Raw genomic sequence first — 20,544 nt, forward strand, 5'->3', positions numbered from 1 at the left:
CAATGTGGTGCCTGCTCTGGATTTCAAACACCCAAAGTTTGAGACTTGGAGCTCTGAGTTAAAGTCATCCCCACATTGGAAAGAGTAGTTTTCTTAGCTTCATTAAGAAAGATTGCATACTCTCTCCTGCCACTGCCGACATGCAGGTTTTAAAATCCTTCCACTTCACGCTCAAAAGGAGGCATTTTTATTAGGTTTTATGGCAGCTGAAATGCACAAATACTTTCAGAATAAGAAGCTTTGCTGTACCAAAGTACAGGGCTTCACATCTGCTTCTCCAAGGCGCCAGTCTTGCTCCTTGTGTTCTTATTTACATTAATGAGCGCAAAGCTGCCCCACTGTGATTGAGTAACATTTTACTTTCCTGCCATCCAGGTGCAAATGAACACACACATTGTGCGGCAATGAAAACTGGGTTGTCAACTGCTTGTTAACAGATGAGGTGAGGTTTTCCCTCTCTGTCTCCGGGCCTTGTTACCTATTACACTGTGAGCTGCACAAATGTAGATGGATGTTAGTGCTAGCTCCACTTTGGGGGTGTTGGTTGTAGCTGCATTGGTCTCAGGGCATAGGCAGACCAGGTTCTTTGGGGAAATATGATATCACAGTATCATAGTACTTAGGGTCAGAAGGGACATAAACAGATCATCAGGTTCAACCCCTTGCCCTGGGCAGAAATGGGTGCCGGGGTCATATCACCCCAACCAAATATCTGTGCAGCCTCCTCTTGAAGACCCCCAAAGCAGCAGAGAGCACCACCTCACTTGGGAGCCCATTCCAGAGTCTGGCAGCCCTAGATGTCTTTTATTAGACCAACTAAAATAGGCTGCTTGAGTTTGTAGCAGTCACACTTCAGGCCAGCAGGGGCCTGGAGGGCTGAAAAGTAATAGTTGTGCCCCTCCCCATTCTGCACTCCTGGCTTGTCCCCTGGGGCCTCCCACCCCCCTGCCCCTGGGGTTCCCCCCACTTACTTGTGGCTGCTTATGCTGTCTCTCCCAGGACAGCAGGCAGGGAAGGGTTAACCTGCCTGCCTGTCCCCTGCTGCTCTTCAGGCTGAGCCTGGCCCACCACAGTGGCAGGAGCCCATGCCGGGTAGGCCCTGTCTGATCCCCTGGGATAGACAACACAGGAAACCACAAGTGTAAGGGGGCATTGAGAGAGGATCTGGGGTGCTGCAGGGGGGTGGAGGCAGTGGACCCAATCCAGGCCAGTGAGGAAGGGGGAGTGGGTGGGGCGTTTACACTATGGTATAACCTAGAATAGCTACACCTTCATGTAACATGAGCTGGGTAGCATGGATCAGAGATAACCCTGCCCTGGAGTGGCATAACTTTGACCCACACAGGACATTTGTATACGTACCTCTGTCTGCTCCGACATGCCGGAAATGCAGCATGTTAGAGCAGACTTGATTATTGAGTCTGATGCACCTGGCGCTGCGTTGCATGCATTTGTATAAATGGCGAAATGTGCATCAGCATGCAGAAAATGGCAGTGGTACGCTTTTAAACTAAAGCACCTTCAATGTGTTTTAGTTCAAGAGCGCACCGCTGCCATTTTCTGAGTGCTGATGTGCATTTCGCCATTTATATAAATGCACGTGCCACAGCACTGGGCACATTTAAAAGCGCTGCGGCACATACATGCATTCAAATGCCCATAATGAGTGCTTAAAATGAATTTCAGGTGTTAATATGTGGACAACCCAGTAGTTAGGAGCTCCGGGAGCCAGCAACATTACTGTCTAACAAGGTCCTTTCTCTCTCACATACCCCTCTCCAGTGAAAGCACTTTGCTTTGCTTTGTCCCTATTTTCTTTTTTTTTCCTTTTTAAATTTTCTTTCAAATTGCTTTTATGTTACTGAAAACAAACATTTCCTGTTTTGTTTTGTTTTTTGACCAAATCTTAAAATACTTGATGGAAGCAGTATTTTTTCCTGCAACATTTCCACTTATTTGAAAAACCACTTTCCATCTGGTTAAAAAAAGAATAATGAATGAAAGAAATTCCCTCCTCTTTAAGTTACTGTTTCTAGGAAATATAAATAAGAATTAGGTGGTGGAGAGCTCATTAGCCATCACGAAGGTGCTCATTCCATTATATGTAATATGTCCCAATCTCGTCATGTGCACATGAAAGGAACGATCTCAAGGATGACTTGGCCAACACTGAAGAAGACAAGATAGTTTGAACCCAAACTCACACCCTTGTTGCACTAGGTTTTGTGTTAGAAAAAGTAGGGGAAATGCTTCTTTAACTACACTGCTGGCTTACACAGATCCCACCTAGCCATGGACTTCCTAAGTAACTTGGGGCAAGTCACTTGCTGCAGGTCCACATACACACCATAAATATATTCACCTGTTTTTACAACACCCATTGTCTACCTTACTATTAACTTTGCAAGTCCTTTGAGAAAGGAACCCACTCTTATTAACTGGAAATAACAGACCTGACACAATGGAGCCCTGGTTTCAGATAGGTGCTAGGATCACACAAGAATTTTTTGATTCCAAGAGAAGACTGTACAAAGTGTGCTGGAAGTTGAAAGATCCAGAGCAAGTTGTGATCTTGAATTTCAAATCATTACACTCCCCGCCCTGCCCCTACGGGGAATTCTCTCTCAATCTTCTTTTCAGGTGTATTTAAACTTTCAACATTGGCTAAAGATGGGGAATCAACAGCTTTGTTCCTAGCCAACAGCTTGGAAATCTGTTTAAAACAGCCACTGAGAATACAGGTATTCCAATCAGTGTGAAGGAACAACTATATTTGCAGTATACCTGGGAAATAGTTATACCATGATTATGCAAAATGCTTTTGTACTCTGAATGGCTAGTAATACCTGGCATCTAATCAGAAGAGGGATTTGCATGTTCTCCAGTTATTTGGGAATAATCATAAAATGATTATGCAAATCAGAAACACAGAACCAGAATATAAAAGCTGCACACATACAGGTGTGTGTCAGGGGAAACTGTATAGTTAAAGTGTGATTAACTGTAAACACCCCCGTACCTTGAATGGTGGAGACAATACCAACATAGAACAATGCAGATGGCATATTGTAAAGAAGTCATCCCCTTCAGAATAAAAGAAAGGGAGATGTAAGAAAAAGATTGGAAAAAAACCTAATGAAGGAACTGTCTGCAACAGCCAACAACAAAATGGTCTTTTTAAGTCCACAGCTGCTCGTCTCGCCCATGTTTAAAAGGATAGGCACCAAAAATGCATGCTGGAGATAGCTACTTTAAGAGCACCTTGGAGAAAGAGGTAGTGAACAAGCAGTTACAGAAGCAGCCACTTCTAGACAAGTCTCTGTCTCTTTGAGGGTTTAGGTCTGGATTGGTTCTGATTCATTGGAAATTGTGTGTGTTGCTATTGTTTGATATTATAATTTTTTATAATAAAAATTGTTATGGATTTTGGACATTTCATGCTTCCTCCCTTTAAAGGTGGACATTAGTGCTACAGCAACAGCCAATTCTGTGTTCTGTGTAGGCCTCTTATCTCTGAAGCTTATACAGCACTACTGCTTCATAGATAATTTTGCCTTTCATCATGCAGGTTTTCAAAGGACTTTATGAAAGATGTATATTTATCTGTCTACGGTATATTGTCAGGTATTCTAGATTTAGGAATTGTTATCCCAGCTGCCATTGAAATAACAAAATGTGGTTACTTGTAGGATACTACAGAACTGTTTGGGACAGGAAGTAGAATGTAGAATCTGTGTGTGTTTTGTCCATGTTGCCCTCATATTAAAGTAAGGCTTCATTTTACACACAGATTTGAATAGCATTTCCCATTGGAAGCCAGAAAATCAGTCACTTGAAATCAGTTTTGATCTGCAAGCTTAGATACAGAACGTCCTTACCAGACGAATAAGACCCCACTCTCCTGGACTAACATCCTGTACACTAGACACTTGTCTCCCAACTGGATTCCTGAAAGAGAAAAGGTTAGAATAAGCAAGGTTTCAGTGCACTTCCTAACAGACAATTAACATCACCCACACCATCAACACAATTGCCATTAATTGGCTCCCTTGCCATAGTTCAACAGTGTAAGGGTCATAATGATCAGCAATATCTTGAAAGTTTTATAACCTGAGAAAGAAAGAATCTCCTCCCTGAGGAGGCTATCATCTTAAAATAATAATAATAAATAAATAAATAAGGTTCCTAAAATACAGGAGTAAAATTTAGACATTCAGTTTTTTGGGGGGAGGACTCATCCAATGCTCGGTATTGTCTGGCTATCTGCTCCCTCTGGTGGTTGCATAGAAAACTAACTTTTGTCTCAAAGCTGAAGGTGCAAGGCCTTGATTAGGGCGTGCTGAGTGGTCTCAGAGGCCACGTCCACATGAGTGTGGACATTTGGTTCCCTGGGACATGTTGTGGCACCACTAGCTGTCCCCAGGGAATGCCCGGGCTATATGCCCTCAGGCACATGGCAGTTTACCCTGGGTGTGATAGGGGAGGCTGGGGCTAGTACTGGGCTGGCCCCAGCAGCCTTACCTGGGGTCTTGGTGGCCTCCCAGGGCTGCAGCAGCAGTGATCCTGCTGCTCAGAGCCTTGTCAGCAGCTGCAGAGCGGCTTTGGCTGGGCAGGCTCCAGTTTTGAGCAGCATGCACAAGCCCCATGTGCGCTGCTCTGCAATTTTATTTATTTTTTTCCGTGGGCTTTTTTGACCCCTAGATATCCTAGGTGTAAAAAACAAAAAACACAAAAAACCACGCTGCTACCCTGCAGCAGATAAGAACTGAATGTGTGGTACCACATACCGCACAGCTGTGCTCATTTGGACATGGCCAGAGATTTCTAAAACTAGTGGAAGTTCACCAGGTTCTTTTCTTCCCAGGGAGTTGTCCTCTTCAGGAGTCAATCTTTTCACACAGATTAGCGATGGCAGGAGTGTGTGGGCTTGAAAAGAGAATGAGGGCCATTGTTCCAAAAGAACCTGTTGTAGGATATAGGGTAGAAAACTGGGGGAGTGACACAAAAGTACAATCAGATTGGAAGAGGCAAAAAGCGCTATCCTTTGAGAGAAGAATTTAATGTGCAAATGTTCCATTTTCAGATGTCTTTGTGTCAGAACACATAAAGAGGAACGTCCTCTTATATGTGTGACTGTGCACTGAGGCTAGGCACAGACATTCAGAGAGCCTGAACCTGAATTGATTCAATCGTTGCAGATTAGTCTAGTCTGGCTTGGCTGAACCAGTTTGTAACAGTACAGACATCCCCTCTGGACTGAATAAATACAGGCACATGCCTGCAGTGGCTCAGGCTAAAGCCAGGGGGCACTAGAGCCCTTCAGTCCCTTCCACAATGCTGAGCTGAGGGGACTATGGCCAGGCACTGGGAGGACCTCTGATTAGAGAGGAGTATAAATCCACATCCTGTCTGCCTAGGCTTTTCCCCACTCCCTACTCAAGAGATGGGAGTGTTGCCAGACCACAGCACTGAGCTAGCACTCTGAGGCAAAGGGGGTGTGTGCAGTGCATGCATCTGTTGATGATATGGAGCTTTCCAATCTCTCTCTCCCTGCTTTTTCATACAGTCTGCAGCAAACTGACAGCCAAGCAATCCAGCAGGGTTTATCATTATTTATCAGCCCATCAACAAAACAAAAGCCTCTCTCATTAGTACAAGCTCTTCTTAAACTGCTTTTTCCAGGGAAGGAACCAGCTGACCTGTTGATTAGTTCCAAAAGCCTTAAGCCAACACTGTTCTGTTTTCCTGTCCCCATGAAATTGGACAACCCCCCCCCCACACACACACACCCCTCTAAACATTAGCTAGTATACCACATGTCTAGGGTCCATGGGGCTGGGGTCCATGCTGTGGGAGATGGGAGAGAAGGAGTGGGGGAATCCCTGCTTGGGTAGCGAGCAGCAAAGGGAAGTGGGGCAGGGAAAAGCCAGGCAGACCCTGCTGTACCTCCAGTCTCCGCCAGAGCTCTGGCTAGGGAGCAGAGAGCAGGGCCAGCTCTGATCTCTGGAGTAGGAAGCCCCATTCAGAGCTGCAAAGCATCTGGGATGCTGGGGGACTCTGATTTAACTTAAACCAGGAAGAGAACTGAGACAGACATTGCAAAAACCGATTTGACCCAGATCAGTTAAGTCTGATACTACATTCAACCAGGTTTACCTTAAACTAGTTTCAGCCGTTTCGAAACCAGTTTATGTGCATTGAACTTATGTTCTGCTACAGGTCTAAACCAGTTTCTGATCACTTAAACTGGTTGGTGTGTAATGTCTGTCCCTACCCTGACAGCCAAGCGTGCAGCAACAGAGGACAGTATGAGCTGGATGGGCCTTCTGCCAATGGGTTTCATACAAGTCACAGCCACACCTCTTACAAGGCTCAACTACCTCCCAGGTCCTTTATTTGAAATTTTTATTTTAACCCAGGGCTGCGCAACAAGGAGTGCACTGGCTGCGTGTGACCTGGCAGGCCTCAGCAGCTCTCTCTCCTGCTACCAGAAGGCAGACAAGAGGTGCCACCCACCACCTTTACAGCCTGTATGGCAGGGGCAGCAGAAATTGCATGTTGCTGGGGCCACAGCCTGCATAGTGGAGGGGATCCCAAGGGCACCCACACAGCATGCCTCCCATGTAGTATGTGGCCCAAGGGCCACACACAGGCACCTGTGTAACCCCCAGCAGCTCCAAAGTTGGGCTCCAAAGTTTAACACAAAATTTTCAGGCCCTCTGCCCACTACTAAAGGACATCAAAAGAAAATTACATTGCCTCTTTCAGCTCAGTCAATAAAGATTTTCATCCAGCTTCTCTCGGCAGCAACAGCCTCCTTTCTGCTCTCTCTCCAGGCCCTTTATAAACACGTCCAGCTGGATATCTGCCCAGGGTCTGATTCCCCTCATCTGCACCTCACTGCCAAGCAGGGTGAGCTACCCTGTCTGGATCCTTAAAGGGTCTCTACACCCTGTCACAAGCAGGGATTTCAAAATGGAGTTCAACTGCAATATTACAGTTCTAAGAGGCAACAAGGAATAAAGCGATCAAAATATTTGCTGTGTGTGGCAGCTTGTTCATAGATTAAGGGAGAAGGAAATATATTTGCATTGTCTTATGTTGTTTGTGCCATGCTATATATATATATTATATATATATAAAAAAATATATATATATATACACACACACGTATACATATATATACATACACAAACACACACATAAGTATATATGTGTGTGTGTGTATGTGTGTATATATATGTGTGTATATATATTTTTTACATTAAATGTCATATTGTTGTAGGTTCTTACAGAGTATGTCCATTTTTTTGGATAGCCTGGCAAGTTTCATGCGAAACTGTAACTTAGACAAAAGGAATAATCAAAGCAGATGCTTTTATTGTTATTGTCTGTCTTAGATGCGGAGCATACGCAGAAGGTTTTCTTGCCCAACAGTACTTTCAAGCTAAGGAGTACAGATGAAAGATTAAAGGGGAAACACAGATCCAGAGGTGAAGAGTTTTGTCAAAGTTTACATGTCAACTTGCTAGGGATCCGGGTTGCAAGTATTATTTCCCAAGTTCTCAGTCTAGTTTTATACCCACCCTGTCCCCAAACCACTGGCTGCATTCGTCTCCTTGTAACTGAAACTCAGTGGAAGAAAGAAACGATAGCTATAAAAAAAAAGGGGGGGGGCGGTCTAAATTGGCAAATAAGTTTCTTGCTTTCCAAAACACTTAAGAAGGTATCTCTAGGAATAGAATATAAAAATAAATAAATAAATAAACTCCATATTCTAAAATGCTTGACAGCATCCATTTAAGAGGCTGAATCTTATTGGGTAAAATAGAATAGCAACCTTTTAAGACAAAAAAAAAAAAAAGAAAACTGGAGCAATATAGTTATAAAAGATCTATTTTGTCATAGAAAAAAATAAGTGGCTTTCTTCTCCTCGCATTCTAGTTATATGTCCTATTACTTCTATTTGTTACCAAAAAATAGAAGATGATAACTCGTATCTAAAGCAACACTGATTCCAGCGTATTTTCAATTCAAATAAACAGTCTTCACTCAACAATGAAATTTGTATGAGAAATAAAAATGGCAGGCTGTTTGCTTTCCCCCTCTTCTTCTTTTATTTATATTTCCACAATCAGACAAACCATAATGCTATCTAAACAACTATACACATTAAGAAACAAACATAGATCAATAGCTATAATTTGACACACATGCACCGTTCTGTGTGAAAACATCAATAGTATAAAAGCTTAGTGGGCATAGCTGGGAAAAATACGCTCTGTAGACGGTGTTGGCAGAAGATTAAATAACCACATGTCAGAAGGAAAAAAAAATTCAATGAAACTGAATGCATATTGGAGATGTGCAGGTACTCTGAGCTAAACTGTTCAGGATTAATAATAAGAAAATTATCTTTGTCTTCCAGTCATTCAATTACTTCATGAACAAATATTTTGGCTGGGATGTCTGCTATTCAAATATATACTGTCTTTCCTATCTGCCAAAGGAGTGCTATTGAAAGACAAGAAAACAGGAAATGAGTCGCACGGTGCAGTCAAATTGGAAGACAATATCTTAAGCTGCTATATACTCTTTCATAAACTGTGCTATAGGTGACTATTCATCTCCTCCTGATCTCTAACACTCTGCAGGAACAATGAGAGAGGAATATATCAAGTCATTATTTGCCCAGCCAGAAAAAGGAAACAGAAAGTTTATTCGGAGTCACTGATGGAAAATAGGGTTGTGGTTCAGGAATTTGCCAGTATACCCTGTGGAGACAAAGGAATGCACAAAGGCCATTTGAGTAGCAATATTGTCTAGAGCATGGAGTTAGGGGCTGAGGATGCCTGCTCGCCAGCATTGGCCTGGCTAATGACTCTCTTCATGAACTTCATTAATTCGCAGACGCTCCAATGCCACAAACAACGCAGGCACCCAACCCTCTTTCTGTGCTCTCTCCCACTAATCCCAGCAGTACTTCTCAGAAGCATACATTTACAGGCATGCTCAGATGTAAATCTCAACTTGTATGTGCTTATTATTTTTATAAGAGTGTATTTCTAGTGTCCATGGTTGCAGGGGAAGGCTTAGCAGTATGACTCTTACATGCTCAAAACCAGAAATACATAAAAATACCCCAGAAAACAAAAACACCCAGTTAGGGCCACCGGGCTCTGGAATGGGCTTCCAAGTGAGGTGGTGCTGTCTCCTACCTTGGGGGTCTTCAAAAGGAGGCTGGACAGATATTTGGCTGGGGTGATATGATCCAGGCACCCATTCCTGCCCGGGGCAGGGGGTCAGACCTCGTGATCTGTTTAGGTCCCTTCCGACCCTAAGTACTATGATACTATGAACTCATGATTTTTAAGACAATCTCATGATTTTGGTAGAGTCTGATTCATGCTCTTTGAATGCTTCTGCCTGGCAACACTGCAACTCCATCACACCTTTCAAGATAGGTAATTCAAGGGAGGGCACCCATTAGTCCCACCATCTGCTTCCTACACCGGCCCCAGTGTAGCCTACCTTCATTGACCCACAGGACGTGTGCTTCTATGTTCCTGTGGGTTTTTGCTTGAGGATGATGACCCAAATGGGGGAGTCCAGTTTCCAGGGTGAAGGGGCTGTCTGAGTTGATCTCGGAGGGCTATTTTGATTCTGCTGGGCAGTATGCATGGACCTTACAGGGCAAGGAAATGGTGCCATGAGGAAAGTTTTATAAAGCAGAACATCCCTGGCTGGTATAACGCCCAAAGTCAGCCTCACTGCTACATCAGGTGAGGCCACTTTTGTTTAAATTGAGTTATAGAGAATGAACCCTATACAGCCCAGCACCTTTGGGCAAAAGTAGCTTGGAGCTACCTGTGCTCCCACCTCCATGAACTTTCCAACTGGAGGAAGGGGGCAACTGCGAATCAGGGTCTGAGCCTCTCTTTCTTCCCCTAGTTTCTTTCAAATGAATGTTTATACTGCATGCATAACTGGACAGGGGTATGGGACCAGATCATCAGGTGGTGTAAACTGGTCTAAAGTTAGAGAGAACTTTACCTGATAGCTGAAGCGGTCTTTCAGCGGTGCTGAGATCTGTAACTTATTGAGAAACAGTTATGTAGGCTGAAGTACCTACTAAAAAGCTTGCCCGCTATTTCCAGTATAATACCCTGTTTCTGTGTTCTTTTAACTTTGCCAAGTTTTAACCATTTGGGCTGAAATTTTCCTTGCCTGCTGTAATATCACCCAAGTTGACTAGCAATTGATAAGAATGAGGCTAGGGGGAAAAATACATAGCTTTGTCCATCTGGGGAGAAAAAACTGGTATACTTTTATTTATTTATTTATGCATGATAGATAGATCTATCTATCGTTTGATCAATGAATCTAGTACTTGCATAACTAAGTACTAAATGACTGTGCAATAACCAGCGTTACTGCACAGTAGTGTCCTGACACGGTTGCCTAGTGAAGTGTACTGCATGGTAGCTCAACTGCGCAGTAGCGTCGTGTTATGGTTCGTGCCCGGTGATGCTACTGCACCGTAGTAATGAGCTACTGAGCAGTAAGCATCTCATGCAGGTGCATCCACTCTGTCTGAACTACTCAGCTACTTATAATAAGGATAATAACTGTTAATAATAATAAAATATTACATACACGTCCACAGGAAAAAAAAATACATTTCTGCCTTTATAACAGGGCTTGATCTATATTAAATCAATGAGACCTGGTGCCCCATGGTCAACAGCTAGAAGCAAAGATATGAAACAGCTGTACTTTCAGTAAGTGCTATCCACCCTGTGAACTGAATGAGGCCAGGGTTGTTTGGTGGTGGGAGCAAGGTGAAGAGCACCTGGTCCTTTCATAAAGGCTGTATCATAATGTATATGCGCAAGGGAGAGTGGGTTGTGCTGAAGCAGGCCGCCTAAATACTTGCACTTCCTAACTTTGGCCGTGCTTGAATATGTAACCATAGTAATGATCCCTTAATAACTAGATTGCATTTTCTCTTTCTTTTTGTCCTTTTATAATTAAATATATAGGCCAGGATTTGTGAAAGAGCCTAGGGCAGTTAGTCACCTAAATTCCATTAGCATTCAAAAGAAGTGGGGTACCAAACTCTCTTAAGTGCTATTGAAAACTGCAGGCATACATAACATAATACAATCCTCTCTGTATCTCTTAGTGGTCATTGCCACGTTACTATCCATTCCACTTGCTAGCCCACTCACTTTTCCATCATTAATCATTATTTCCATCTCCCTGAAAAAAAACACTCGTCTTCTGTTTTTCATTTTTATGTTGGTTGATATCAAACTACTACTTCTCTTTTCTCCCCCCCCCCACTCTTATTTTTCCAGGGGAACTTTTCAGAAGTTCGACACTGTTCTTCTTAATCTCTGCTTGTCATCCCTGTGTTTATTGTCATGCAAGGGCACTTTTATGCATCTTCATACTGTCAACAGTCTTCCTCCCTTTTTTACATGCAACTTCAAATGTTTCTAGCTTTTCCAACTGGGTCACATGCTTTATTTTTATTTTGGGGGTGGATATGGAGGGTGACCTTCTGTAGAAATATCTCTGATGTCTTCATATGCTGTTTTGTCATCCCACCGCTTTGACTCCTCTCTCTCTCTCTCTCTTATGTTGTACCTCTAGAGAACTTATAAAGTAATGTAAATATTAATGGATAATGGGAATGTCTCGTATTGGCCCCAGCTTGCTCAGAGCCAAAATAATCTACATATTCATGGCCATTTTGATGTTCCTGGAGTCTCTCAGGCTTATTGTAAACAGACCTGCATTCCTGATGTCAAATTTTATGCGTTTGTGCTTAATACATTAGAGACTTTTTCAGGTTTATCCCAGTTAAAATAATCTAAAGGCTGTTATGGCCAGGGGAAAGTGTGGATTATTTGTTGTGTAGGTGCTGGACAGCACAAGCTAAGATTCCCTCGAGGCTTTTCTAACTTGTCTACCAAGGTTTTCAGTAACAAATAGATTCTCACTCTCTTTTTTTTCCCCCTCCTCATAAATCTGCAGGCTCTGTCGCTCCCAGTGAGCTGACCCTTTGTCATCTAGCATATCCTTGGATGAATAAACCAGAGTGCAGACCTGTGGTTATTTTTTCCCTCTCTGCACTTATGTATATTTCTAATGAGAATCCGATTTGTTTTCCAGTGCTATATTCCTGTGAGTCCTGTATAACAAGAGAAAGGAATATGAATATGACATAACCTGTGTGGCTTCATTTATATGCTTCCTACTCAGCTCTGTTTGAACCTGGGATAATAGGGAGATAGAGCCTCCACTTCTAGTTAAAAAGCACTCAAATTGATCAAGCAGTGGTACGATCATGTTTCTTGTTGCTCAAAGGCAGGTTGCATCCGGCCCTGTGTTTCCTCTGTAAAGACGGTAGTGGTTGTCATTAGAACAGCAACACATGTGAAAGGTTGCATCCTCAGCTGGTCTAAATCGGCACAGTTTACCTGACTTAATTGGAAGTACAGGGATTTGCACCAGCTGACAATCTGGCCCCTTTGCACAATGGCAGGGAAGGTCACAATGGTTCTGGGTCAGTGAGATGAATCCCAGCAGGCAGAAATTTGCCAGGATTATTTAAAGGTTCTTTTTTCCCCTCCCTAACCCATTCCCAAACTATTGTGTACTAGTCCTGGTCTATTTTTCACACCGCCATCTTCCCTCCTATCATCTGCGAGTGAAGAATCTTGTTCCTCCAGTATGTAGCCCCACTTCTGATATAATCCTTTTTATTGCCCAAAGTCAGCGCTTTCCGTTATGCTACTGGTTGCATATACCCGGCAACCTACCTTGATTCCCCACCCCGGCCCTTCTCCTTTCCCTTCTGCAACCACGTCTACATGAGACGCTTACTGCACAGTAGCTCATTACTATTTTGTGCAGTAGTGTTGCGGGGCACGTACCATGATGCAATGCTACTGTGCAGTAGTAACAAGCTACTGCACAGTCAGCATCGTCAGAAAGCCATTCAGGGATGCTACTGCGCAGTAACGCTGGTTACTGTGCAGGCATTTAGGACTTGGGTATACAAGTGCTAAATCACTGTGGAATAACAACTGTGCAGTCAACATCTCATGTAGACATGGTCTGCATGTTCTACCCTTCACCATGATCTAATCCTTCTGCTTAGAAGAACAACTTGTGCTACACTATTTATACGTCCAAAATATTTCCTATGTATTATAGTGCGGCTGCTTTTATTGAAAGGTATCATTTGACATGAGTTCAAGAGTGTCATATATCGTCCTAAACCCCCATTGACAGCAATGGGACCATTTCCCATGATTTCATCGTGCCTTGGACCAAGGCTTACCTCTGGTACTCCCTTGGCCAACATTATTTGACTTTAGTTGTGATGGGACTTGTTTCAATCCAGCACTGTCTTAACCATGTGCAGTCTCATGCTGTGTGTGTGTGTGTGTGTGTGTGTGTGTGTGTGTGTGTGTGTGTGTGTGTGTGTGTGCATGGTCTGTTTTTATTTTCCTTTTGTTTTGTGCTAGCATGCATTATGCATCCAGGAAAACACCTAAGAGTCTAGGAAGGCTGTAAAATTCAAGAATACTAGTAGCTTAGGTATATAATTCTATATTTCTCATCAGTGCGGGAGTGGGAAAGAATGTGCTTGGGACAAATACTCTTTCTTTGTGATCAGCCATAGTGCAAGAAGCCAACTTTTCAATACTTATATTAGTACATATAATGAGGGTAGCAACAAGGCATGATAGTTGCATGGTATCTGCATGGAAATGATAGATGTCTCGGGGTCTTTAAGAGGAGACTCTGGGGGTCTTTAAGGGGAGGCTAGATGTACACCTTGCTGGGGTTGTTTGACCCCAGTACTCTTTCCTGCCATGGCGGGGAGTCGGACTCGATGATCTGCTCAGGTCCCTTCTGGCCCTAGAAACTATGAAACTATGATGTCCTGTGCTGAACAGAGTTACTCCTTGGTCTTAAATGTTCTTGAAGCCATTTGAGGAGATGCCACTGCCTAGTGACATAGTGAAGCACTGCCCCTCTGTTCTACTTTCAGTTCTGCCATAGAATAGTGGTATGAATTTAAGAAAATTAGTTAAACTTTCTGTGCCTCATCTTTATGTTGTTAATGTTACAACTGTACCTACCATGCCATGTGAAGCACCTTGAGATCCTGAGGTGCAAGGAGCTCACTTAATATGAAGAAAAAGTAGATTCATAGATTCAGTGATTGTTAGGGGCTGGAAGGGACCTTTCAGATCATTGGGTCCAGGCTCCCCACTGGTGTAGGCAGGAAGACAACTGGGGTTAAGTGACGCCAGTGAGGTGACTATCCAGTCTCCTCTTGAAAACCTCCAGGATAGGTGACTGCACCACCTCTGTAGGGGGTTTATTCTATAGATAAACCAAATAAAATGGGATGCTAGATATTCGCATGACTGCTCCCCACTTCTTGATGAGCTAGACAAATGCTTGCAAGTCAATGCAAGATGGAAAAAAGTGCTAATCCCTGTCAGCAGAAGAAACAAGCAAGCTAATAAATACACTAAACCAAACCAAAAATCCCAAACCTACTTCACATCCCATTCCCCCCTCCTCCCCCCCGGGGAGACGATGAGAAAGAGGATGAGCCAGATATGACAGGTGTTAGTCATACTGCTTAATATATTTCTGGTAGGCAATCAGATCTGACAGGGGGTGAGGTGGCAGAGTGGCTAAGGCACCCTTTGACGGCTGAGTGACAATACTAATTAGACTGGGTGGAGAGCTAATTGAATGGAAGTATGCTGCCTCTGGTTCAGGAGACAGCCTATATGGCATCCTTGAAGGTGCTTGGTAAACTTGGGGGTGAAGATGTGCTGTCTGGGTCTAGACTGGAAGGAAGACTTTTACAAGATTGAGAGTTCCTGATGACGTTAATTAGCCCATTGGGCAGCACATCCCTCTTTCAGACTTCGACAGATGAAACTCAAGAGATGGAAAAGTTCTGTAAGGCCTTTCAGCTTCTCTTTGCATCACAGAGCTCATGCGATAGGACTTTGAATTGCACATTTGGGAGACTACTGCTTAGTCTAAAGCATGGTACCAAAAATAAAATAGATTTGAGATGATGAGGGATCATGAGATCACCCAATAATGTTTGGCAAGCTAAATACCCAAGACCCTTCAGTTGGGAAAGCACCGGTACGTATAACTTTTCAAAGGCAGGCTACCAGAAAGCATCAACACGGAGAGAGGAGTGCGAAAAGAGCAAGCCCCTCCACTGAATTTCTTTTACTATTGGAACCAGATGACTGAGATTAAGCAGGTCATGTTTGCATTTGTTCTCCTTATATATGAATCAGATTGGATGAGCGAAGGAGCATTTTACGGTCCCCTGCTTACAATTCTCACAACGCCTGTTAGGATCACATCTATTCTCAAATCAGGGTTTCTGCCTTCAACTCTTGCCATCCGCTGGCTGCTCAGTGGTAGGCCTGAAGTGGGCTTTGGTTCAAATCTGGTAGAAGTCCATACCACTCACTAACAATAGCATCATAAAAGGCAAAGACTAACATTATTTGAAGATTCAGGAAAAAAAATCACAGAAGAAGACTGAATGAACTAACCTCACACGAAGAAGCAGTCTCCCCCAAACCAGGCTGGCGTGTGTTTGCCAGCAGTAATGTACAGGAGCTCACACTTACGCTGTTATGACTGTTCTGAGAAGTTCAGATCCTGGGGCATTTTAAAAAAAAACAATGGAAAGCAACAATAAAAACAGGTCTGCCTTAAAAAGAGGTACAACCCATCACCATGGGAATCCATGACCAACGAAATGACCATTACGGGGGCTCCTGTCTTCATTTATAAAACACAGAGGAAATCTAAATGGTGTCAGTTTGGGGTTTTGGTCACTTAAAGTAACCAAATCAGATTGGAAACAAAGACCTGAATGGAAATGCCATGCTTTGGTATTATAGTCACGTTGTCACCCAATCCAGCAAAGACTTACACACATGCTTGACTTTGTGAGTAATCCCACTAATTTCACAGGGCTGGATTTCCATTTACAAAAAGGTCCCTTTACACTGTTTTAACAGTGCAAAGGCCCTTAAATTAGATACATCCTATCAAAATGTTGTTTGCCAGTCACACAGGGTACATTTTTTTAATGATATATATGGGACTGGGTACTTTCCATCAGGCCACAGCCAGACTCAAATTTACAAAGATTTGGCTTTTAAACTCTCAGCACAGCTTGACTCAACCCCCCGAACCACATGAAACGGGCTCATACTGATATTCCTAAATCTAAACGTGTCTCTGCTTTGGGGAGGCTTGAAAATTGACCTAGAGCTAAACTTCACGACTATCCTCTGAGTATTTGATCCAACTGCCACAGAAGTCAATAGCAATCTTTGCATTGACTTTAAAGTTGGATTAGGTTATGTGTGTGTAATGTACCACAGCAAAACCAAACTCCTGAACTCTCCATCTGGATCCAAAATTTCCTGCTTGGTCCTATCTCCATTCTGAGAGTCATGGATCACTAGATTCCTCACTAATAAGCAGGAGAAATCAAACAAATGGACGGCAGGTTTTTTGGTGGTTTTTTTTTTTTTTTTTCTTACATTAAGGCCATAGCTTGTTCAAGGACAAAAGAGGCAAGAGAAGAAACTATGCATGTCTAATACTGATGGAGAGTGTCGCCTGCTGACAGCATGTTACAGCCATGGTTTCTGCCAGAGCTATTTCATGATGATGTGTTTGAGACCTACAGGCAACTGGTGCCAGTTCCTGTCGTGAAGATTTGTTATAAGCATTGACTTGCTGCAAATAAGTGACTAGAGAAACTGTCAGTCACATTCCAATATGTGGAGGCAAGTTTATCTTCCATATCTATCTTGCAGCTGTCTACAAATTCATGCCCATTTTCATGTTCCTGGAGTCTTTTCAGTCCATAGGAAATGAACTGTAAAGAACTGATGATGCTTGCCACATCAAGGGACATTTGGTGAAATTCTGGGCACTCTCAGATCCAATCCAGGCTGCTTCCTGGCTTTGAAGACGAGGCTAAATTGTCCTGGCTTCTCTGTGCCCCGAAGCATTTCTTGAGCAGCAAATTTTATCTATGCACTAAGTTTTAGGTCCTCATTTGGGATGTGAAGCTACAAGAAATGCGTGTCCAGAAATCTCCGTGGACCAAGTAGAAATTCAAAGTACAAATGGCCTTGCAAACCCAGGCTTATACAATGCAGATATCTTATCTAGTGCCATTTATCTAATGTCTCGCTTCCTGTGGTTTAGGACAGTTATGTACTGAGTGGGTTTGGATTTTTGCATTGAGGCTAAGGTTTCAGAAGTGCGCAGGCAAATAAAAATCAGTGGGGCCAGATACTAAGTGGTCGTTAATTAGCCTAGCTCCAAGGCGCTTTGAAGACAGGCTGATTTACACCTGCTGGGCTCTGGCCCAGACTCCTTACGAATTGCCAAAGAGAAGGTGGGGTCTGAGTGGGCATTAGAGCTGTCCACAGGGAATTGTTTCCGAATGTCAAGATCATGCATAACAGAGACACACACAGATACAATAACCTTAACTGGTAAGGCATCTCTTTTCCACCGACTTGATCGATTCCATTGCATTATAGCATCCCTAGGAAACAACATCATTTCTAAGAACTTGTTTTAAGCCTCTTATATAACAGAACAAGTTGTTTGGTTTATAGACTTAAAAAAAAAGAAATAAGGTTGGTGGAGTAATGGGAGGGGGATTGTAACAATTTTTTCTAGAGGGAACAGTTAGATTTAGGAGGGAGGATGGTTTAGCAACTTCCGTTTAAATTGAGGCAAAAGTGAGATAGTTGGATGGGTACAGCTTAATCCTCTGTGAATGTTCATCACTTTCCTAACACCTAGCTGCAAAGTCCCTTCCCATCTTTTAAGTAACAGTTCTTGCAGTAAATTTCCACTGAGAATATTATTCTGGAGCTGCTTGAGATTTCCTTGGAATATCCTACAAGACTGCAATGCATCGGTGCCCCCTTCAAATAAACCCGTGCAGGTTCAGTGCCAGGCTCAACATTTTGAAGACATTTCTTTATTTAAGGGCAAATGTTGTTCCCTCCTCAACACTAATGTGCACGTCCATCAAAGTCCAGGAGAAACATCCATATTTGTGTGGCTAAAAAATGAAGACTTTGCTATTTACAGGGTTAAAGGAATGAATCTCAGGATCAATTTTATTTAAGAAATATTGTAGCTCCCTGTCCGGTTGGTAGATAATCAGCAATTTCCTCTATCCATTTGCTATTCAAAATGAGCTGACCATTTTTTGAATGCATTGTTCACAGTGCATTACATGTTAATGCATCGTTCACAAGGCATAGCCATGCTAAAGACAGTGAAACTACATTGAGACACAGCAGCTAAGTGAAGGGCTTGGTTGCTGAAAGGTGCTTGCACGTAATCAATGCTTGAGAGACTTGTGATTGGTTATATAAGTTGCAGGGTGTTGTTTCTCACTCCTGGTTGGATGGATGCAAAAGCATAAACCAGTGAAAAATCAGGATGAAATATGAGTGCTAAATCACTCCCAGAGGCATTTTTGAATGGGAGGTCTAGATTGTCCGTGGAGCCCCTACAGTGCTCTCTCTGCGGCTGGATTAAAAAGCACAGTAGGAACTTCACATTATTGTTACACTTATTACTCTTTGTACCTAAGACTAATTTGTGCCTTGTTGTGCTGGGCTCTGTACATACCAGTAATAATAATCATTACTTATGCTATGGTAGCACCAGGGTACACACTGTACAAATGCAAGATAGAAATCTCTTCCCCCAAAGCTCACAATCTGCAGAGCAGGATAAACAACGGGGGGAAGAAAATCCTCGTGCATACAAAATGCTGTGGCTCCCCCACGGTCACATGGAGCATTTGAAGCAGAGTCTGAAATCAGGCCCATATCTGTTGAATCTCAATTACCTGCCTTAAACAGAAGATCCTGGGTAATACCCTGGCCCTTTAGTCATCCCAAGTGTCAATGGAGCCAGAATTTCACCCTGTAGCTATTCTCCAGCCAATTTTTCCTCCATACATGTATACAGCAGCTTGTCTGCTGGAGCCATTTGCTCTGGGCTCAGACTCCAGACCTGCAATCACGACAACGAGTTCCCCTTAACCCATTCACAGCTAGTCGTCTGTAGTACTGGGTAATCCGGTGTGCTGCTTCTGTAAAATACAAAATCTTAAACTGCTGTTTTAGTGCCATTAACTTAGAAGAGGCCAAAAGGTAAGTTTTCATTTCATTGTGTTCTTCAATTAAAGCAGGGACGTATTGGCAAGACTCCTCTCTGGCTGCCAGGCTGGAGTCAATGTGAAACCTTCACACTAGCTGTACTGATACAGCAGCAGAGCGAGTGCTTTCCAGGCTGGGATCTCCCAAGGGACCTGAAGGTGACGCAGTCTCTTCTTTTCTCTCTGTCTCTCTATTTTTTATTTGCCCTACAGTCTCACAAAGTGGGAACACATGAAGTTAAAAGGAATAAGCTTGTCTAACATCTAATAAGAGAAGAAACTGTCACCATCGGTGATGTGAATGGGAATACGAAAGCTGTATTTCTTTGGCAGCAAAAAAAGCACAAGGCGAGAGGTTACCTTAAGATCTCCTCTCTGTTGCTTTAAAAGCTCTGCTTAATTGTTAGTCACGATGCACTGTGGGCAGAACAATTAGCTGTATCTATATTAGATCTAAGCTGTAATTATTTGTTACATTAATCATGGCTAGAGTGAGAATTTAATTAGTCATGACTATTACATGATTTTTTGGGGGGGAAGAGGGAAAATCCCCCTGGTTTTGGTTGTTTGGCATGTTTGACTAATATGAACAAGACATGCCTATCCCTCCATGAGCTGGTACCGAGTGCACCTCACCCAGCATTTTGCTGCCTTTGAAGGGGCAGGGTTTCTGCCTGGCTGCAGAGCCAAGCACGGGCATACCTGTAAAGAGCAGTGCAACAAAACAACACTGGCACTTGCTTAAGCTCTAAGAAGCACTGACTTTGGAGCTGACATCGTACCGGTGTAGACTGTCCCTTAATTCCCTTCAGTGGCCATCCTTATTGCAGATCAGTGCAGGGGACACGTGGACAGAAACTGGACAGTGTTTTGGCTTCCACTCCCCAGCAACCACCTCCTAGCTCAGGGGGTGCATCTACATGTTCATTAATGCGCCTTAATGACTGCAAATTTGGCTTAGTGCTTGTTTAATGAAGTACTATGTGCAGTAAATAAGGTAACTACATAGTAACGCCGGCACACTTTTTTTTTTTGTGACACTTACTGCTCTTTAGCCTTATAACACTACACAGTAGGCTATTAGCACAGTTTTGAACAATGTTATGAGGCTAATGCGCAGTAAGTGTCTCGTGTAGATGCACCCGGGGGAAGCTAGCTCAACCTATGGTCTTGCCCGTTACAGTGAAGGGGGACACAGGCAATGCACTGCTATTTCTTGTATTAATCTAGTATTAATAATATTATTACACCTA

The sequence above is a fragment of the Crocodylus siamensis genome, chromosome 3, assembly GCF_052110815.1.
Source record: "Crocodylus siamensis isolate JL-2025a chromosome 3, ASM5211081v1, whole genome shotgun sequence".
Lineage (NCBI taxonomy): Eukaryota > Metazoa > Chordata > Crocodylia > Crocodylidae > Crocodylus > Crocodylus siamensis.